The sequence below is a fragment of the Lycium ferocissimum genome, chromosome 1 (assembly GCF_029784015.1).
Source record: "Lycium ferocissimum isolate CSIRO_LF1 chromosome 1, AGI_CSIRO_Lferr_CH_V1, whole genome shotgun sequence".
Taxonomy (NCBI): Eukaryota; Viridiplantae; Streptophyta; class Magnoliopsida; order Solanales; family Solanaceae; genus Lycium; species Lycium ferocissimum.
Window position 1 is genome coordinate 8,873,372 of NC_081342.1, and position 14,897 is coordinate 8,888,268.

The window sequence follows — 14,897 nt, forward strand, 5'->3', positions numbered from 1 at the left end:
TGTTTCTATAACGCAGTATTTTACTGCGTTATAGATTTTTTTTTTTACTGGGTACCTTTAGCGCAGTATTTTACTGCGTTAAAGGACTTAACCGCGCCGTTACGGTTAAGTCCTTTAGCGCAGTAAATTACTGCGCTAAAGGCACTTTTGTCATCTTTTTTTTTTGTTGGAGTATTTTGGTTCAAAAGGTTTTTTTTTTGGGTCATTTTGGTTCCGGACTTCACGTAATTTACCCTATACACCAACTTTATTTGTAAAAAACAGAAATTTCGTACTTAACAAAAAAGCAAAATACTCACAAGGATTGACCGAGTTGGTTGGGTGAGTGATTTCCCACATGAGAGACCTGCGATCGATTTTCCTCACCAGCTCTCAATCAGAGCTTGTCGCACCATGCTCGCCTGATGCGATTTACATCTCTTATGTGGTTTGTGAGCTATTACACAGTGAGCATGTCCAAGGGCGGACCCACGTGTATCTAAGGGGCGTCATTTGCACCCCTGGGAATTTTTATTTATTTATATATGAATAATACTATGCAGAAAGAAGTATCAGCCTAAATATTAGAGATATGACAAAGCTTAGCATTAGAGCTTCTGTAGCTCATTGGTGTGGCGCCTCAATAGCACCCCTGAGGTCCTGTTTTCTATTCCTATTTTCTTTTCTTCTTCTTTTTTTTTTTTTTTTTTTTTTTTTTTTTGTGGCTTGTTTAATAAAGAAGTCAAAGAGACTTGAACCCACGAAACTTGCTTAAAAGAGAGAAACTCATCCAACTGAGCCACCTTCATTCTAATTACAAAATTACCAATATTATATTTTTCAATTGACTCTTTACATAACGATATCTAAACCGAGCCGGAACCTGCGACTCTTTTACCTAACAAGGAGCATATGACCAGAGCAGTCAATAAATAATTTAATAATATTGTGAAATTGGATTACTCAAGCAATTTAAAACTCTAACTTTGAAGAAATTACTCATTTTTCTTTTATACTTTGTAATTTTTTGAGAATAAAATTGTTGTGTGTTGCTCTTTCAAATGTAAAAAAAAAAAAAAAAATTCATTTTTGTTTCTAGTTGAAATTTCTTGAAAACATTCGTCGTTTTCTTTTGGAGTTGAATTTTATGAATTTATCTAAAGTCTATCTAAATAAAATTGATATTTTAATTTGTAATTCAGCTTAATTTTTTTTTTTTTAAGATATGATGTCATTATAGTACTTTATTTATGTTTTTACTTCTTTAAATATTAATACTCCTTACAAAAATCTTTTGTACGTCATTTAATGATTATTGAGAAGCGTCCGAAGGGCAGCAAGCCTACGGATTTCCCCGAGGATTAAAAAAGAAAGCGAAAAAAAAAAAACATTGTTTGGAAACTTCGAAGAGCTTGGTTGTTTCTCAAACATTGCTTGGACACAAATAAATGAATTAAATTGGCTGTAGCATTTTATACGATACTCGGATACACATTGTCGGCATTGAAAGAAGCTGCATTAGATTCGATGCAATAATCTTAATAGCTAAGTTAAATACTACAGTCGACCTTATATAGCTTTGGTTAGTATGTCATTTCTTTATCATCAGCACAGCAATTTTTCATAAAAAAGAATATATAACTTATATAACAATGATTAATCTGTCAATTGAAAAGACTATAATTGTGTAACTTTCATTAATTTCAAAATTTAAAAAGAGATGATCGTACTGCTGAGAAACATATAATTTCTTTTAAATGTGCTCTCTAACTAAAACTTGAGGAATATTACTTTTAAAATCCTACAGAACACCAAGGAAACCACAGCGAAGGGAGTGGAAAGTTGATGAATGAATGCAAAATTAAAGAATATTTATCCCCCAAGTTATGGGTAAAAAAAGGAACATTAATTACATCTCCACGCAAACTTAAGAAGTCGGCAAAGCACCTTTTAAAAATAGCATATATTCGGATAATGTTGTGAAATATCCTGGAAATTCAGAATAGCAATTATTAATTCATAAATTGCTTCCATTGAAGAAACCTCTTTGGGTTTCTTCTCTTTTACAGATTCTCTGAACTATGGGTGTTCATACTTTGTAAATACCGAATTATCGTATCGAAATAAAAAACAAATTTGATATTCATATTCGATATATGTTTTATTTTATTTTTTGTTATTCAATATGATATTTAATATTTATTTAAAAAATATTGAATGTCATATCAAAATACTTAATTGCATATACAATTCATATATATTAAAGTATTGTAGAGATAACAAAATTACTAATATTAACTATAAACTAATAGGGCCTAAAATCCTTCGGACTAAAACCTTTTAACAAATACTACTATATATATAAGAACTTGAATTAAGGTAATTACATAGTCATGTACAATATTGCCCATTACCGACTGTCTCTACCTTTAGAGTTTGATTTTCTGAAAAATGGTGATTAAATTTTAGAGCTAATTTGTATACTATCTTCTCAATTCGTTTAATAGGATGAAGACCTAAAATTTCTACTCTACAAACTTGTAAGAGCTCCCATCATTATCGAACTCATAATTCTCTATTATATGTACGTTGAAGTTGAAAAAATCGTAGTTACTGACTTGTTCATATGATTCTCTCACGAATTTAAAAAAACAAAAATTCTCCTTTGTTCAAATAATTCGCAGCAAGTCATTTTTCCTTTTCGTTTCTTTTAATTTATTTTGTGTTAATTATTTATGTTTAAAATATAGGTTGTGACCATATGACTTTTTTTAATAAAAAGTTTCACACATGGCATGTACACGATGGACAAAATGATGGTGTGACGCCATGACATATCATTTTCAAGTGCCAAAATTTGACTTTCCGGTGATTAGTATTTTCTGGGCAACTAACACATACTCCCTCCGTTCCAATTTATGTGAACCATTTGACTGGGCACGTAATTTAAGAAAGAAGAGAAGATTTTTAAACTTGTGGTCCTAAATGAGTCACATATATTTTGTGTTGATATAAATCATTGCATAAAGGTAAAGTGTTTCCAAATATAGAAAGAAGTCATTCTTTTTTGCACGGACTAATAAGGAAATAGGTTCACATAAATTGAAACAGATGGAGTAGCTTATTGACTTTACTGTTACAAAAAATAATTTATAATTTTAGTATTATAAAGAGAGTAAGTTCAGTAACCATTGTGAATTAACCTATGATAGTAGTACCATGTCACTTTCTTTTTCAGACTAATCTACACTTATTATAGACAATTATATGTGGAGTATAAAAGAAAAATCCTCTGCTGTATCGTAGAGAATTTTACCAAATATACCTTATACCATTTTTAGGTAAAATTCACTACGATATAGTAGGATTATTATGTTATAACCTGAACCCCAATAGCGTGGAAGGAGCTTGAAAACTTGCAATGCCTCTAGTTGTGCATAAAAACGCGTTATAGTTAACAGCTAACGCGTACCAGCATAGACTTATATAAAGGATGTCCATAAATCCAACTTTGTCAATCCAGTTCCAAACACTTAGCCTTTTCATCCACACTTCCATTATTTGTCCTTTTCTTGTTCCAGTATATCAAAACAACTACTTTAAGCTTAATTATTCCCTAAACTAGCCAAGTTCTTTTTGTCCTTATATACTACATACTACAGTAATTACAAACAATACTTCTCCTCGTTAGTTGTTATAGAAAGATTATCCATGATGTTTCAAGCAAACTTGCATTGCCTCTGCATGAACATTGCAATTGATTTGCCAGCCAAACATAACATCTCCAGCCAAAAAAGATGGCACTTAGCTTTTGCCACCATCTTTTGTTCCAGAGCTTTCATAACTAAGACGACCAGCACTAAAGCACTGAATGGAGCTGCCTACCGTCCAAGAAAAGCTCGTGTATCGACTGATAGAATCGCCATTGATGTTGTTCAAGAACACCCTTTATTCTCAGGCATTGATCAGTCAAGTCTAGCTAAGCTTGTCAAAGATAAAAGTGTTGAAAAACTTTCTAACCTTGGAGGTGTACAAGGTGTTGCTGCTTCTCTCAAAAGTGACACGACTAACGGCATAAATGGAGATCCAGAAGATGTTGCACATAGACATGAAGCTTTTGGAACCAACACGTATCATAAACCACCTACTAAAAGTTTCTTCATCTTTGTTTGGGAATCATTCAAAGATCCCACCATCATTATCCTTTTGCTCTGTGCTGCTCTGTCTCTTGGAGTTGGAATTAAGGAGCATGGTCCAAAAGAAGGATGGTACGATGGAGGGAGTATTTTTGTTGCCGTCTTTCTTGTCATCGCTGTTTCGTCTATCAGTAACTTTAGACAAAACAGACAATTTGATAAGCTCTCCAAAGTGAGCAAAAATATTCCAGTCGAAGCCGTTAGAAAGGGGAGGCGCCAACAGATATCCATATTCGAAATCGTTGTTGGAGATGTCATTTGCTTGAAGACTGGAGATCAAATCCCTGCTGATGGGATTTTGGCAGAGGGTCACTCTTTACAAGTGGATGAATCTAGCATGACAGGGGAAAGTGATCATGTTGAGATTAACCTTAGCCAAAATCCATTCTTAATTTCTGGCACTAAGGTTGCCGATGGCTATGGCATGATGCTTGTGACATCAGTTGGCATGAACATGACCTGGGGTGAAATGATGAGCACAATTAGCGGTGATTCTAACGAGCAAACACCCCTCCAAGAACAACTCAACAAGCTTACTTCATCGATAGGTAAAGTTGGACTGCTAGTTGCTTTCTTAGTTCTTGTTGTCCTATTGATACGATACTTTACCGGGACCACAAAAGATGAGAATGGAAACAAAGAATTCAACGGGAGCAAGACATCATCGGATGATGTGATCAATGCTGTGGTGGGAATTGTTGCTGCTGCTGTTACCATTGTTGTTGTCGCGATTCCTGAAGGATTGCCTTTAGTTGTTACACTTACTCTGGCTTATTCAATGAAGCGAATGATGGCTGATCAGGCAATGGTGAGGAAGCTCTCCGCTTGTGAGACTATGGGCTCTGCCACCACCATTTGTACTGACAAAACAGGTACTCTAACATTAAATAAGATGACTGTGACAAAGTTTTTCTTAGGCAAAGATCACGTAAAGGCGGAAAGTCATACAACAATTTCAGCAAAAGTTCTTGAACTATTCCATCTAGGGGTTGGATTAAACACTACAGGTAGTGTTTTCAAGTCCTCCGAACCATGTTCCAGCTTTGAGTTCTCAGGCAGCCCAACAGAAAAAGCTATTCTTTCGTGGGCTGTTATGGAACTGAACATGGATATGGATCAAGTCAAAAGAAATTTCAACATTCTTCACGTGGAAGCTTTCAATTCGGAGAAAAAGAAGAGCGGCGTCCTGATCAAGAACATTACTAATGGCACAATTCATGCACATTGGAAAGGTGCTGCTGAAATGATTTTAAGAATGTGCTCTCATTACTATGATCTAGAAGGGAACATAAAACCTCTAGAGGAATCAGATAAGAAAGAATGTGATCGGATAATTGAAGGAATGGCTGCCAGCAGCCTTCGATTTATCGCGTTCGCACACAAGCAAGTACCAGAGGTTGAGCAGGAGGATCATGAACATATGCATGGAAAAGTTCCAGACAACTCTCTCATTCTTTTGGGATTTGTCGGCCTAAAAGATCCATGTCGTCCTGGCGTAAAGAAAGCTGTGGAAGATTGTCAAAATGCTAGTGTGAATATCAAGATAATCACTGGTGACAATGTGTTTACTGCAAAAGCCATAGCCACAGAATGTGGGATTCTTCATCCTAATCAGGAAGTAGATGATGGAGCAGTCATAGAAGGTGAAGAGTTTTGCAACCTAACAGATGAAGTACGGATGGAGAGAGTGGAGAATATTCGCGTGATGGCAAGATCTACCCCTTTTGACAAACTTCTAATGGTGCAGTGCTTGAGAAAGAAAGGTCATGTTGTCGCTGTCTCAAGTGATGGCACGAATGATGCACCAGCTTTAAAGGAAGCAGATATAGGACTTTCTATGGGGATTCAGGGCACTGAAGTAGCTAAAGAGAGTTCTGATATTGTCATCTTGGATGACAATTTTTCTTCAGTTGCCACAGTTCTGAAATGGGGAAGATGTGTCTATAACTACATCCAGAAATTCATCCAATTTCAGTTCACAGTAAATGTGGCTGCACTCGTGATCAATTTTGTAGCAGTTGTTTCAGCTGGAGAGGTACCACTCATAGCAGTAGAGTTGCTATGGGTAAATTTGATCATGGACACATTAGGGGCACTAGCACTTGCGACAGAGAAGCCAACCGAGGAACTCATGAAGAAGAAACCAGTTGGTAGGACTGAGCCACTTATCACCAACGTTATGTGGAGGAATCTAATAGTTCAGGCCTTATATCAGATTGTTGTTTTATTGACCTTACAATTCAAAGGCAAATCGATCTTTGGTGTCAACGAGAGGGTAAACGATACATTGATCTTCAACACGTTTGTTCTTTGCCAAGTGTTCAATGAATTCAATGCACGAAGCCTGGAGAAGAAAAATGTCTTTAAGGGAATACACAAGAACAAGTTGTTTGTGGCAATCATCGGAATAACTTTGGTTCTCCAAGTGGTCTTGGCCAATTGGCTGGGTTGTCAAGTACATAACTATCCCAGAGAGACCAATCTTCAATTATCTCAGCTTGAATTACTTGAAAGCCTTGTTAAAATAAGTAGATTTAGGTGTTAAATATATGTTTTTTCATAAGCTAGTTAGTTCCAATAGTATTAGTTTGTTATTAAATGGTTGATTGATGTTGCATTCTTTTATTGCTCACCACTTGTATTGCCCTATGTTATGTTTTCAAATAAAGAGTTGTACAGAATTCTTCTAATACAATTACAAGATGACTTAACAGGTGTATATAGACCTTTCAGCACATTCTGATAAGACATAGTTTTAAGATAGTAGTTGCCAGTTCGTAAACTTTTCTAAGGTCATTTAAGATCTTAGTCCTTTGTTCCTGATTGTAGACACAACATACCTTTTGAAGCTGATAACATGCTAGCTGCTGGCAGCAGAAGATATTTTAATGACCGAGAAGTTTGTTGTACACATCAATTTTCGATGCAGAGCATAGATTTACATTTAAAAATTAATAAAAATGGCACACATAATTTTTTTAAAGTACAAAGATTAAGTAGTAAAACCTTAAAACTTGAACGGATCAAGTTTGTCCCATGTCTATCTAAATTTCCCACTTAGCAGCCAAGACACAATGGGGTCTCAGGTTCAAATCTCAGTAGAGACAAAAACACTAGGTGATTTCTCTCCAAATGTCCTAGCCTTGGTGGATGGAATTACCTGATATATGTTGCCGGTGGAGGTGGCAGGTACCCGTGAAAATAGTCGAGGTGAACACAAACTGGCCCCGACACCACGGTTATAAAACAAAATATTCCTACTTCTCATAATTTGTAAGTAGTGAAGATAATCAACAAACTAATTTTCGTCCTTCACATAATTCAAATGTAACAAAACTTGATCACAAAGGGAGAAGAGATCGTAGTCTCTTACCTGTTCCACCGCCATGGACTTTGAAATCGTGTTGAGAATTTTACATGCGAGATGAAATTGGCATTGATAGCCGAATTAAAGCCTTCGTTCCAATTTCTTTTCCAGACTATGATGTTAGAAATTGTTTCTACCCTTTCGGACTCAAGCAGATTCCAATACTTTAGCCTATTTCTCTAAGCTAGATTTTTTTTTAAAAAAGTTTCCTGTCCGGTATCCGATATCCGCATAGGAGTCCGGTTTCGCGCCGCATATGGTCAATTTGGGAGAAGTGCTCTCTATCAAGGTTTTTTCTGTACTCAGGGCTTCAAATTGAGACCTCTGGTTAACACAACATTTGGATAGATTATATAGTTTCCCATCTTTATATAATCTCTCATAATAGTGATTTGAAGGATAAACCTACATAAAAACGTAGGGTATGTGATAGAGCTATCATAAAAAGTGGGATAAATAATAAAATAGAATTATTAAATAATCTATGTATCTATATCAAGCAGGGACATGGGGGACCGATGATGTGGCACTCTCCAAAGCCAGGATTTATATTTTTCTTTTTCATCCGATTTTTGGGTTTTTTGCCTTATTTTCCTGAATTAAAGAGAAAAAAAAGTTTGCTTTCCTACTCTAACAGACATAATGTTTCGTTCCAGTTGCCATATTAACACTTAACAGTCACTTCTTTCCGTTTAAAATGGGAAACCACTTTCCTCCATTTTGGAGAATTTATTAGCCCATTAAACTATCATTACTCAATTGCTCCTTCAATTATAACGTATGTCTCATTTAATCCATTGAACCTCTTTAATTTCTTTGGCTAAGAAATTTATTCATACAAACAGTAAAACACTCTGTATACTAATGGGAGATAGTGAAAAACAACAGCAAGAACAAGAGAGCATTTCGGTTCCACCATGGCTCTTTTAATAGATTTTGGTAAAGGTGCACTTCCAATTTCTCTGTTTGATGCTATATATAGGTACATCATGCAAATTTTGCGCAAACACGACATTTTCCCCAATTACGACTTTTTGGAAGTTTGCATATTCGTTTGAGTAGAATTTTTGCCAATATACATATACCTGATAATTTATCTTTCAAATTCTCCTGCTATCCCCATTTAACCATTCTTAGAATATTTTTCGTCAGGTCTGGTAAACTTCTTTCCTGTTACATTGTGGCACTAGAATTGCGTTAACTGAGGCGTTTGGTTGGAACGATGAGTGAAGTATAGAGGGTTTGTCTCTAAATGATTTGGTACAACTTTGAAACGTTGCTTTGAGTGTCTCCCTATTATTAGGAGTTGTATCGGCCTTAACTAGAAGCCCTGCTCAAAAGTCATACCCTTTCGAGAATTAGTAGCCTAAAAAGTTACTAGAAACATTTTTTTTATTCTCATTAGGTGCAACGTTTTGATTGTAACCAAGGAAAAACTGCACATGAAGGAACCCTGATAGTCACTTCTTGTAATTCTTTCTGAAATCTGTGTTTGAGTTTAGTGATCAGTTACAAATTTAAATGGTGTGTACAGTTGTTTCGAAACTCTTCTTATTTGTTAGTTAGTGCAATTATCTTCTCCTATCTTGCGTGCAAATTTGAGGATGTATTCTACAAAAGAAAATTACACATTCTTTCGAACCAAAAGAAGTTGCCAATCGTTTATGCATAGTAAACACCGTTTATGCATAGTAAACACATTATTAGTAATGTCTTCATCTTTTTGATATTTAGGCATCTTCACTTGTGTTTTACTCTATTTCTTCTTCTTTGTTCCTTTCTGTAGAGTTACATATTGGAGAAAATTTATACCAAATTTGCACTCATAAAGCATTTTCAAAAGCAACCTTCTTTTGAAATTAAATGCGCAATGGTGGCTTTTATTTTCCATGGGAGAGGAGGAAGCTGATGGAAGGCTCGAAATTATTTTGGTCCTTATTATGGGTACTGAGAGAGGTGATGTGACACTCTCAAAAGTCAGAATTATCTTTTATCTTAATTTTTTTTGGTTTTTCCTCCTTTTAAAAAAATTATTGATGTGATTATTATAAAAAGTCCAAACACCTTTTTAGACGTTATTGCATCACTCCATCAGTAGAGGATAATGCTGCTCCCATTACATGCCCATACTAAACCTTCTCACTAATTAGAAAGTTTACAAGTTGCATTAGTTTTGTGTTATCGAAATAATAAGAATAACGTAAAGAAGGATGAAGGGTATTTCTAGATCAAAATGAGGATGGAGAATAGTTGCAAGTCACTTTCATACTTTAAGGATATTTTTGACCCTTTTCCGTACCTAAAATGTGAGCTCAAACATTGCTTTAGTGGTTATTACCTTATTTCTTTTCTCACGTTATTAATTTGCTCTTGATCTATGGTTAATGATATTTATTGTAGTTATACATTGTTTTCGCGAAATTGATGATATGATGAGCTCGAAGTTAATCCCAAAAATATTTTATCCCAAAGATTATTTCTATAATATTAAGTTTATAGAAAGAGTAATTAAAATCCACTAAATCTTATACTCACCATGCGGTCAATATATATATATATGGCGCAACCAGAATGTAAGAATTGTATTTATCTTTTTTTACAAAATTTTGCCAATTAATTAGGCCAGCCAACTTCAAGCGCCGCTTCGGCAACCGCAAAACAAAGAGATACGTCCTTAATTTTCTTAATTGCCTTTTGCCTCTTTCTTCTTTCTCGCAGCAAATAACTCATCTCCTTTACATTCCTTTCTTCCCAGTTGCCATCTATCGCCACCATTTCTGAAGCCTAATTGCCTAAAGTAGAATGAATCAACATCGAATGCACCCGACAGTTCCGAATATTGCTTCCCTATAAGAATTCAAGAAGGCTTATGTGAAGACGCCATCATAGAACATCCTGATAAGCAGTGGCGGAGCCAGGATTTATCCCGAGGGGTTCAAAAATATAAAGAATTAAAATGAAGAAGCAAGGGGTTCAATACCTACCTATATATACATAAAAAAATAATTTTAACCTTTGTATATACGGTGCGTAATTTTTCGAAGGGGGTTCGGATCCCCCTTGGCTCCTTACTAGCATCTAGAACATCCTGATAAGGTATCCATACTTTTATTACGTTTTTTTCATGGTTTTTATTTATAGATCACCTCTTTCAACAATTCCTTCTACCTTTGCGCACAGATTGGTTTATTAACTTATTTTAGATCCATAACGAATTTTCCAAAAAAGTACTCTGTTTTTGAATTAGTTGAACTCCTTACTGACTACTCTTTCAGTCATGTATATATATTAATCTACTTATTCATGCTGGTAACTTCTAAAGGGCAAGTTATTAGCCTGCTGCATTCTAAAATTAATGATGATGATATAGGGATTTTGCAAACACAAACAGATGAGAAGTTGAGAATACAAATAAATGTATTAGAATTCTATTTTCACACTATACAAAGAAGACAAACCAACTCATTAATCACAAACTAATGATGGTCCCAATTTCCAAATTCTAACCGAAACATGTTGTGAGAAAACCAAAATCAATTATGATCAGAACCATACTAATTTTATACTATATACTATATACTATATACTATAAAAAGATGCCAGAATTTTCTCCAATATGTGACTCAGAATTGTGCGGTTGTCGCATACGAAATTTTGGGATTTCATGGAATAGAGAAGGATTAGGCGATGTTTCTTCGGAATTATTCATGCTGGTAAATTCTAAAGTGCAAATAATTAACCTGCTACGTTCTAAAATTAATAATAATGATATAGGGATTTTGTTATTTTTCTTAGTTCTAACAATGCAGAGAGCACTTGAATGTTGCCTAAGGTTGAATGTATAACCTGTGCAAGTTAGTCACTTGGCAACTGCTCCGTACAAAGCCTTTGGTGGCATTATTAACTCATCAGCTCATCAAAATCGTAAAACTCTGTACATGCTTGTTACATGACCATTAGATGTAAAATTTGCTATCTTATTTCACTGTTAATGACAAGAGATGATTTTAATGTTGCATTCTGAAACCTTTTATATATGAACTTTTGGCTTTTGAAGAGTCCACGCTATAATTAATCTCGTACTATTTTTTAACCAATATATGACTTAATGCTTTGACTATTTTGGGGAGAGCAGCATTATTGGAGAAAAAAGTATTGACTCTTGAAGAGTTGCCAAAGGAAAGAAAGAATGAAAGGTTTGAACTCTCTGTTCTATTATTTTTACCATTTAAACAACAATTTGTTGTTGAAAAAGTTATAATCTTCATCTCTAAAATATATAAATGCTTAGACACTTAAGTGGACAAGGAATGTTAAGTTTTTAGATTAATGAGAATTTTCATAATGTAAATGTATGTCATGTGTTATAATTCTAAAGGACCGCATGAAGCGTGGACAAATTTTGGGTATAGCTTGAAAACATATATCTTTAAGATTTAGATTATCTTAATAAGTGTTCTGTTCTGATTTCATGTTCACCTTGTATTCCTTATTCTATGTACGGGAAAGGCTCTATGCCATCGAACTATCGGAAATGACTCCTTTATAGCATTCGTTAATAGTTTGGCTCATTTATGCCATCGCCGTTACCAAAGTGTCTCATCCATGCCATTTTTAATTAACGTCAGTTTTACAATGCCAGATATGACACTTGGCCTCCAATTAGAGGTCCACGTCATTTAATTAAACCAACACAAATTTACTCTGGTACTGTAATATCGGCGTTAATGAAGAATGGCAGGGATGAGCCATTTTGGTAACGGCGATAGCATAAATGAGCCAAACTATTGACGAGTGGCATAAATGAGCCATTTTCGATAGTTCCATGGCATATTTGAGCCTTTTCCGTTCTATATATCTATATAAAGCCGGGACATACGAATCTGATGTGGCACCTCTTAGCCATTAGAATACACATTTATTCATTTTCTCAGATTTTTGGATTCTGCCCCTATTCTTCCTATTTATGTGAAATATATCAAAAGACTACAAAAACTTAATCGCGTCTCTTCTTCTTATTTGGTCCATACATCATTTCAGTTCCATTTTCTCTTCGTTACAACATTTCCCTCCCAACGTCTTCTTCCTCATCTCTTTTTGAGATTTTTAGGATTTTTGTTTAAGCGCATTGTTATTGATTCTTCCTATTTCAATTTTTTAATATGTGGTTTGTCATTATTTATACTCAGAGTTCTGCAATTATTTTTCGTCATCATATTTATCCTGTTAGTAGTTTTAGAATACTAAATGCTTTTGTATTTACACATTTTTCCCCTTTACATTGATTTACTTCTTCCAAAGGAAAGATTTGTCGTTAGAGGGCATAAAGTACATGAAGATTCCTTTTATGAATTCAGAACTTATTCATTTCTTCAATATATTTAACATCATCCAAGGCTTTGTTGTTTTCCCTTTTTGTGGCCCTGATAGTAGGATTTCCGTGTTAGTAAGACTCATGTTTCAATTTTGTGTCCAGAAAAATAACGTGATGCATTTTTCTGAGAAGCTTTTCCTAAAAAATAATAATTCTTAATCTTACACATCTATCTATTTTTGTGCGGATATGAAGTTTTTTCACTTATCTATTCTTGTATTTGATGTACGCCTCTTGTATATGGGATGCTTAGATTATATTTCAATGAGTCTTTGGACGAGATTTAAACTTTTTAACTTACTATTGTTAAACTTTTCATTTAGGGCATGCAAGTTAAAAAAAAATAAAAAAAATACTATAATGGCTTTGACAGCTCGGGAATTAGCTGAGACAGATCAAATTGGCCTTTAATCAAGGTTTTTGTTGTGCTATCAGGTCTGGAGTGCAACATATCTGTAGCTAAAGTGTGGAATCACTATGGTCGAATTGTCTCCGTGAAAGAATTGTGTCAGTTAGATGTTTATATTACTAATCTTGCAGAATAATCAATACTGCTTACTTGTGTTTGATATTTTCCCTGTTTTGTTTTTATAGTGTTAAGGTCATTATGTGTGTTGAACACCTTCAATCGAACACTTTCAATCGTTGCTGTGTAGTTTTTTTAGGTGTGTTATTCAGGTGATCTTTATTTTTCCCTAATTTAATGTATCATTCTTAGAAGATTGTGCCCTATTAATTAAGTCTCATGGTAGCGCTACTTTTAGAGGTGTTCGTACATGATATTCTCTTACTTTCTTTGAATATTATTATTAGCGTTTCTTTGAGGTTCTTGATCGACCTGAATTTGTCCATGTGGTTTTGCAAATTTGAGCTGATTTGGAGTTTAGTTTTGTGCCTTCTGGCTGTTCAACATAGGATCTCTTTTAGTTTTCAGTGACACCTTTATGCCACATGTGTTTTATCTTAAGTTACACATACAAAAAGAAGACTTTTAACCAATGATTTTTGCAGATCGTGATTATGAAAGGGTGCCCCGATTGTATCCGTTTCGAAATGCTTGGAAAAGGGCTACTTCGTCGTAAGTATTCAGTGCAAAACTCAAACTAAGCTTCTATTTGATGTTGCTGGTGCATTAATAGAGAGTTCTATTGCTTCAGGATACAACAAAATCTTAATACATTGTGGCACACCCACTACTCTATACAAGCTGGTACACTATTGCCACAGTTCATTGTGGACAATTGCATGACAATAGAAGGAAGAAGCTTTCATTATATCGGTTGATCTTTTTTTTGGATTGACGGATGCTATTGCCTGATCTAATTGTTCAATGGTAGGATATTCCTATTATCTTACCTTCGCATCGCACTGGGGAACCGTGATATAGGATACACAATTGGAAGATGCAATGGTTATTTGTAGGTGCGGTGGCTTTTGGACTGTTCCTTTCACGTGAGATTGCTATTTTTAATTACACAAGTTTATTTTCCTTTTTTGTTTTGTTTTCCAAATTTTTAACCTTCTTTAGTACTTTAACTGTTCCAGTGTAGCTTCTTTGTTGAACCTATTAATGAGTTTTTGGGGAAAAAATAAGAGATATATCACGATCGTTTAGTCTATGCAACCTATTTGTCTTCTTTTCCTTTACAATCACCTTTGTATTCTGATTCTCTTCTCCATTTTCCCCCCCTGTTTGTGTTTCTTCTTTAACCAGATAACTAATGCGAGGATTCTAATGACCTCGAAAGGGCGAAGATAATTGAAAATCGTTGTGTTTGGAAATTTCCAATCAACACTATTATTGACTTGAACTTTTAATCAGTTCTATTTGTGTTGTTTATTAACACTTCTGCTTATGTGAACTAATTAATGATATTCACAGTGACGATTTTAGGAAACATTCACGTCATGAAGTTTTTGAAAATTGGTATAGTGTACGTGATGAGAGATGACTGATTATTTCATGAAAAAATCATTAATT

General features: G+C 34.6%; 1 long non-coding RNA gene and 1 pseudogene across 1 annotated transcript; both read left to right on the forward strand.

Moving 5' to 3' along the window:
* Positions 1-3,497: 3,497 nt before the first annotated feature.
* Positions 3,498-6,896, forward strand: LOC132046572 (putative calcium-transporting ATPase 13, plasma membrane-type; annotated as a pseudogene).
* Positions 6,897-10,622: 3,726 nt separating this feature from the next.
* LOC132068404 (uncharacterized) lies at positions 10,623-14,558 on the forward strand. Its single transcript, XR_009417391.1, has 3 exons — positions 10,623-10,638; positions 13,928-13,994; positions 14,074-14,558. It is a non-coding gene; the product is annotated as an uncharacterized LOC132068404 (long non-coding RNA).
* The last annotated feature ends 339 nt before the right edge of the window (positions 14,559-14,897 follow it).